Consider the following 6,709-nt stretch of genomic DNA (forward strand, 5'->3'; position numbering starts at 1 on the left):
ATTAAGCAAAAATCTGATTGTTAATTTTTTTTTTCAAAATGACTTATGGCTTTCAAAATTGTGTTATTGGTCAGATACTCTTGAAAAACTCTAGGATTTAAACAGGTCACTTCAAAAAAAAACTGTACAGTAGAGTCTCATTTATCCAACATAAACAGGCCAGCAGAACGCTGGATAAGCGAATAAGTGGGATAATAAGGAGGGATTAAGGAAAAGCCTATTAAACATCAGCTTACATTATGATTTTAAAAATTAAGCACCAAAACATCATGTTTGACAACAAATTTGACAGAAAAAGTAGTTCAATACACAGCAATGTTATGTAGTAATTACTGTATTTATGAATTTAGCACCAAAACATCACAGTGTATTGAAAAGATTGACTACAAAAACATTGGCTACTAAAAGGCAGACTGTGTTGGATAATCCAGAACATTGGATAACCAAATGTTGGATAAGTGAGACTTTATTGTAACATATTTATGTTAAAAGATAAAATTTAAAGTTTTACCTAAAAACTTAACATATGGAAAAATAGCATGGGAAATGGTTCTTTAGAAATGTTTACAGCTACAGATTATTTTATAACTGAAAATAACCTTCCCAAAGATTTATAGTTATACTGTTTTCAGAAGTGCCTAGAGACACAGTTTCAGAAATATTTTCTTTTTAATTTTGATTCTAAAAAACTAAGTTGTGTTCTTAAACCATAGTCAAATAAAATAAGAATTGTCAGTCATTGGGCATTAAAGGTTCAAGAAGAATTTGCCAAGTTATCAAGCAATACAAAGTTTAAAACTTTAGCTTTAAAAAAATCATTAAATTAATTTTACCTTGGGATTAGGACAGAATTTTCAACAATTTTGAAAATGGCCCTAAACATACTTCTGCCATTTTGTATTACATAGTAATGTGAAGTGGAGTACACATAAATAACCTTACCATTAACTATGATATCTAGACCTTACAGTCTTGATGCTGTAAAAAAGGTGAGAGCTTTTATGAGTTGGCATTAACATATTCAATAAGGGGAAGTCACATTAAGGGGTCATATAATACTTTAAAGGTAAAGGTAAAGGTTTCCCCTGACATTAAGTCCAGTCGTTTCCGACTCTGGGGGTTGGTGCTCATCTCCATTTCTAAACCGAAGAGCCGGCGTTGTCCGTAGACACCTCCAAGGTCATGTGGCCGGCATGACTGCATGGAGTGCCGTTACCTTCTCGCCGGAGCGGTACCTATTGATCTACTCACATTGGCATGTTTCCGAACTGCTAGGTTGGCAGAAGCTGGGGCTAACAGCGGGCGCTCATTCCGCTCCCCGGATTTGAACCTGTGACCTTTTGGTCCGCAAGTTTAGCAGCTCAGCGCTTTAACACACTTCGTCACTGGAATCAGATTTTTTAAGATAGTATTAGGATACAGTTGTTTTAGTTGCATTCTGCTTTAGAGAACTGCAGTTGGTGGAATATGCAAAAATGTTTTTTAAAAGTTTTTAAAATCAATTTCTGAAAACGAAAATAAAAAGGAAAATGCCAGCTTGATTTGATAATTGTGACACTTGATCATCCTTGGCTCTTAAACAGAAGAGCTGCGGGAATTTGGGTTCTGAAACTCTCAGAGGTTGCACAAGTTTTGCCCATTGATTTGCTACTTGTGCAGTTACTTTCTCTCTCCAAAGTCTCCTTTTTTAATCAATTCAGCTGGTTACAAGTAAACCATATCCAGCTGGTTCTCAGTTCTGAAGAAGCCAAATACCGATTCAGAAATCCAATATTTTATTGTCAGTAGATGGCAGTAAACTCCTCAGCACTCCATACGAACACAAAGGTTGCAAAAAAAAAAAAAAAGCCTCAAGCCACATTCTGGTCTGTAGGGGTTGATTGATAGGACAAGCTTTCCTCACTTCTGTCTTGATAAAGTAAAGTACCCAGCAACAATCTGAAGAACAGTCACTCCATATAGTTAGTTGCCTCCTCCTTAGGAAAGCCTTCCAGCTCCAATGTGTCTGCAGATTCAACATGACAGGAAATTTCTCTGTAGAAAAACATAGCCATTCCCAGAGTGGAGGCCCTGTAGTGTTAGGCTTGTAGCACTGTCAAAAGCATTCCTATCAGAGAAGCATGAAAGAGGAAGAGAATCCTTGTTCTCAAAAACACTTGGCTAAAGCTTGGGAGGTCCTGCTTGTGTATCATTTAATTTCTCGGCACTTGAGGGCAAAATTGAACTCACGTGACAGAATGAGCTGAAGAACATTACACTTGAAATAATGTGCAATCGCTTTGTCTGTGGCATCAATTCTGTGATGTCCCCATTCATGCATGCACATCATCACTTGATGCTGTCAAGTGATGGAAGCGAACAAGGGAATCCTAGCTCAAGATTGAGAGTTAACTGAATTAGGCCATGGGTGATACTCCCCAATAGCTCTAAAAACTATTTGCGGGTGATTTTTTAAAATAGAATTGGTACATTATTGCTAAATTATTCATGCTTGTGATCTCTTCAGTGCATGCTTCATGCATGATCATCGATAGTTTGCTGTTAAGTTACTAGAAGAATTTTCTTGATCCAAGTTTTTCCATCAGCTGCTAATTGGGAATTATTTATGCCTTGATATATAATTGGCTGAGTGTTCTCCAAAAGGAAGTAGGCTTTCTAGGTACAGTAGAGTCTCACTTATCCAACATAAATGGGCCAGCAGAACGTTGGATAAGCAAATATTTTATTTACAGTATTTATATTCCACCCGTCTCACCGCGAAGGGGACTCAGGGTGGATCACATTACACATATAGGCAAACATTCAATGCCTTTTAACATAGAACAAAGACAAGACAAACATAGGCTCCGAGCGGGCCTCAAACTCATGACCTCCTGGTCAGAGTGATTCATTGCAGCTAGTTGCAGCTGGCTTGCTGCGCCACAGCCCGGGCTGTGTTGAATAATAAGGAGGGATTAAGGAAAAGCCTATTAAACATCAAATTACATTATGATTTTAGAAATTAAGCACCAAAGCATCATGTTTTACAACAAATTTGACAGAAAAAGCAGTTCAGTACACAGCAATATTGTGTAGTATTACTGTATTTACGAATTTAACACCAAAACATCACAATGTATTGAAAAGATTGACTACAAAAACATTGAATACAAAAAGGCAGACTGCATTGGATAATCCAGAATGTTGGATAAGCGAATGTTGGATAAGTGAGACTCTACTGTAGTAACAAAACTCTGCCTTTAAATTCATAACTGAACTGTAAGACAAAACAGCTCCAAAATTTCCAAATGATTCGTTCTGCCTTGGCTCCTCTGCATCTTGCCATCTGCCTTGTCTATAGTAGCAAACAAGTTATCTGCTCAGGAAAGTAGGGATGGGGAGGATGGCTTTGAACCAGTCCCAGAGTCTGATATGGTGTTTTCACCACTCCAGTTCTGAACCAGGTCAGTGACAGTCCAGTCAGGCTGAACCCGAAGAGCTTCTGGTCATCACTGGGTGCCTTTGCCAGTGTCAACAAAGGTGTCTGCATGACTTGGGGAAAGAAGAATTATAAGTGCCATCTCCTTTTGGGAAAAGGGATGGTGGCACTGCCCTGTGTGATCAGTCGGAGTGGTTTCAAATTAGAACTCGTCCAGCTATACACACACACCTGTTTCATGGAATTCATGTCTTGAGTTGTGAACTCATCTCAAGCAAAGTTTCAATGAAGTTTTTGTCCAATGTCAACAAAACATACATGTGAATTGAAACATCCAGGTTGAACAAGCCTTGAAGAAGTAAAAAAAAAAAAAACATTTTGAACTTTCTAGAGATTACTTGAATGTTTCTTCCAAATTATACCCAAGAACGACCTTTTCTTTCACTCACCTCCACTTTTCTTCTATAGTAGAGCCTCACTTATCCAACACTCGCTTATCCAACCTTCTGGATTATCCAATGCATTTTTGTAGTCAATGTTTTCAATATATCGTGATATTTTGGTGCTAAATTCGTAAATACAGTAATTACTACAGAGCATCACTGTGTATTGAACTACTTTTTCTGTCAAATTTGTTGCATAACATGATGTTTTGGTGCTTAATTTGTAAAATCATAACCTAATTTGATGTTTAATAGACTTTTCCTTAATCTCTCCTTATTATCCAACATATTCGCTTATCCAACGTTCTGCCAGCCCATTTACGTTGGATAAGCGAGACTCTACTGTATTTCCATTTGGTTGCCAAATGTATAAAAAAGGTAAATGTCTGACTCTGGGGGTTGGTGCTCATCTCCATTTCTAAGCCGAAGAGCCGGCGTTGTCCGTAGACAGCTCCAAGGTCGTGTGGCCAGCATGACTGCATAGAGCGCCGTTACCTTCCCGCCGGAGCGGTACCTATTTATCTACTCACATTGGCATGTTTTCGACCTGCTAGGTTGGCAGAAGCTGGAGCTAACAGCGGGTGCTCACTCCGCTCCCGGGATTTGAGCCTGTGACCTTTCGGTCTGCAGGTTCAGCAGCTCAGTGCTTTAACACACTTCGCCACCGGGGCTCCTGCCAAATGTATAGATCTATGCTTTTTTTAACATGCTGAAGATAGCTGTGAGACAGACTTATCTGGTCTCCTCTTTTCTCTCTGTTTTGCTGTTCGTGGAAGCTTACCTCTCCTCTGATAGTCAGGCATACAGAGCTGCAGAAAGACCAGCTCAAGCAAAATCTCATTGTCTTCCAGCTCAGGATTTACAGTTTTCCCTCGTTTCGTGGGAAAATTATTTATTTATTTGTTTACCCCCATTGCTGCTTCTCCTCCTCAGGGCTGCCCGCTAACTTCATGCCTGCCATGTTGCTCTCTCACTCTCTCACCCACCCTGGCATGTAGCCGGGGGGGGGGCTTGAGGGGCTTCAGCCCCCCCCCCCAAATTCTCAGGGTGGTCCGCAAGACGGCCTTACATTTATTATTTAAACTGATATGTTTATTCATATCATAATCTGATCACCATGCTCAATATATTCCATATGCATGGGGTTATTGGGATAATGATACAAAAGATTTGCTAGGTAGATCCTCTCTCACTCAGACTCAGCCCCTGAAAATCCTGGCTATGGGCCTGCCAACAACAAAAGGCAATGTTTCTCCAGCCCTCATTCACCATCCTTCCAATGTTAATGCTGCTTTAAAAACTCTTTCAGTTAGAAGATAAAAAAGAAAAGAGAAGGAATCAGAAGTAAAAAGACTTTGTAAAAGGGAGCTTCTTTGTTAGAGGTTTTGTTAAACGCTCTTGGTGGAAGTTTTCATCCTTAGTTGGGAGGGCAGCAGCTGCTATCTATTTCAAAGGCAGCAGCAGGAACTAGCATCTATCAGTTACTAGTGCCTTTCAAGCTCTGACTGAAGCTGCTACTTCCACTGCCACAGAGATTCTGAGGACATGAATATAGATGGCATGGAAAACCATCTAGCTTTGAGCTTGAGCAAGCCAGGATACCCACTTTTCTTATGGCATCATTCTCCAAGCCCTTCAAGAAACTTGCAAGAGCTCTTACCTTACTGCAACTGCTAGGACTTGCCTTCCTCCCTGTCATGAGCCTCAACCTGGAAACACCAACAGGAGAGTATTACAGTCCAAGGTCAAGCCAATTGGTTCATGGCAGAAACGGAACCCAAGGGAACCATCAGAAAGGAAATCCAAGTGTCCTGTCCAGAGACAAAACCAAATACCAGAATGCCAAACAACTAGGTGGTGTTCACAAGTCAAGAGCAGTCCAGTTTCCAAAAAGTACACAAGGGACAGGGTTCTAAGGTCCAGACATGGATACAGAAGTTGCAGCCAGCAATCAGGTAACACTTGTGCAAATCCTTAAATGCTGCTTTCACAGCTGATCCCAATTGCCAGCCTTCTCCTAAGCCGAACTTTTCTTTCCTTAGTTCCACAAGAGAAAGCACATTTAACTCTTTCTCAGCCTGCTCAACAAAAGCCTCTTGGGTTTGGCCAGCAGCCTGAGTAGTTGTTATTTCTGGGTGTGGCTGATGGAGTTGCTGTTCCTGGTGGGGCTCTAGTTCAGCAACCAAGCCCTCACTCAGCAAACCCTCATCCATGCTATCCATGACACTCCCAATACATTTACTTCTCACTAGCTGTACCCAGCCACGCGTTGCTGTGGCGAAGTATGGTGGTATAGGAGATAAAGTATTGAGGAATTGGTGGTAGTTAAGGTAAAAGGTAAAGGTTTTCCCTGGCATTAAGTCCATTATAAATGGGTTATATAGCTGTGTGGAAGGGCCTTGAGTCTACACTGCCATATAATCCAGTGCAAATCAGATAATCTGTGGAAGAGGCCTAAGTGAGGCCTAACTCGGCTTGTCCCCTGGGCTGAGTGGGTTGCTAGGAGACCAAGTGGGAGGAGATTAGTCCTCTAACTGGCAGCAATTGGATAAAAACAATTATTCCTTTCCCTCTAATTAGGACTTTACTTTTCTTTTCTTTTTGTTGTATCAACCTAGAGGCGTGGATGATGGTTTGTGTTGTCAAATTTCGAGGTTGGGGGCCTGTAGTTTTGTTGTTTTGTTGGTCGCCGTGATGCCATCATTCATTTATATATATAGATAGATTGGCAAACCAGCTCAGACTGGAGTTTGCAGCATTTTGCTTCCAACGAATTGCATGAATGTTTGCAAAAGAACCAAAGAAAGTTAGGAAAAAATATGGAAATGCATAATCAAAGGGGTAATCT

General features: G+C 40.5%; 1 long non-coding RNA gene across 1 annotated transcript; it reads right to left on the minus strand.

Annotated features, from left to right (window-relative positions):
• Positions 1–1,762: 1,762 nt before the first annotated feature.
• LOC103279175 (uncharacterized) lies at positions 1,763–6,166 on the minus strand. The gene is made up of 2 exons (XR_506620.3): positions 5,522–6,166; positions 1,763–2,005 (listed from the first exon to the last, which is right to left on the minus strand). It is a non-coding gene; the product is annotated as an uncharacterized LOC103279175 (long non-coding RNA).
• Between the last annotated feature and the right edge of the window lie 543 nt (positions 6,167–6,709).

This window comes from Anolis carolinensis, chromosome 6 (genome assembly GCF_035594765.1).
Source record: "Anolis carolinensis isolate JA03-04 chromosome 6, rAnoCar3.1.pri, whole genome shotgun sequence".
NCBI classification, from domain to species: domain Eukaryota; kingdom Metazoa; phylum Chordata; class Lepidosauria; order Squamata; family Dactyloidae; genus Anolis; species Anolis carolinensis.